This window comes from Gekko japonicus, unplaced genomic scaffold (assembly GCF_001447785.1).
Source record: "Gekko japonicus isolate JY-2015 unplaced genomic scaffold, Gekko_japonicus_V1.1 scaffold4719, whole genome shotgun sequence".
In the NCBI taxonomy this organism is placed as follows: Eukaryota; Metazoa; Chordata; class Lepidosauria; order Squamata; family Gekkonidae; genus Gekko; species Gekko japonicus.
In genome coordinates this window covers 1-1078 of record NW_015163228.1, presented here as the reverse complement: position 1 = coordinate 1078, position 1078 = coordinate 1, and positions in this window count along the sequence as shown.

Below are 1078 nucleotides of genomic sequence, written 5' to 3'. Positions count from 1 at the left end.
AACAGTGGTGAGATAGAGTCAATGGCACATGTCCTTCTTTGTTGTTCTTTCTACAATGAAATTCATACTGCCTTTAACTCCCTGTTACTTTAGCTCTGATCTGACACCTCCGACTCTGGGATCATTAACATACTTCTCTCTGATGTGAGTATAGCAATCCAGGCGTGATCACATCGCAACATCTGGGAAGTGGAGTGCACCTGTGGCAAACCCATGGCGTCCCGCCAAAAATGCACAATTAAAAACTACCTGCTCAAAGGTACTAACAACTGGTTTTCCACGGGCTGCCTCCGGAGTCCCTCAGTGTGATTGCGCCGGCCGTGGGTTTTCCCTCCGGCCCCTCATTGACGCGCAGGCACGGAGGGGAAAAAACGTGGCGTGCTGCCAATGCATGGGATTGCATTATGGCAGCTCTAATTGCAGCGGCACAAAAAGCCCCGCCTCCCCCCCGTGTTATTTGGCCCATGTGACTAAAGCCTACATATATTTTCAAACTTAATGTGGAAGATAGTAGCTGATTGTATTCTATATCTATATTTTTATGTAGTTAGGTTAGGAATTGTTGTGTTTGTATTAGTATTAGTTTTAATTACTTTTATACACTTTTATATTTGTATACCTTACTTTTTATATTTTATCAGGCTATGGTCATTCTTTTTCTTACTTATTTGTGTTCTGGTCATGGAGTAAAGTAAAGTAAAGTAAGACCTAATCAGTGGGGTCAATCATGGGTTGGTTCACTGGTTGCACTCTCCTGAACCACTGCCAACTGGTTGTCAGGTTCCTTAGCAGGATCACACCACACACCAAGGCTTCTCAAGAAGATAAGTGTTTAATGATAGTCCATTACTAAGAATGAGTATACAGCTTGTGTCAGGAATGACTGGCAATATGATGGCCACTGACTTATAGTAAAATCAAACATCCCAAACAAACACCCCCCCCCCCCCCATAAGCAAAAGCCAATGATTACATTTCACGCATGCGGGCAAGCAAAAGGCTGCATGCCAAACTGTTAAGATTCCCAGGCTGGGCAGTGCTGCAGCTGTAAGAAATAACAAGGTCAGAGCAGAGATAA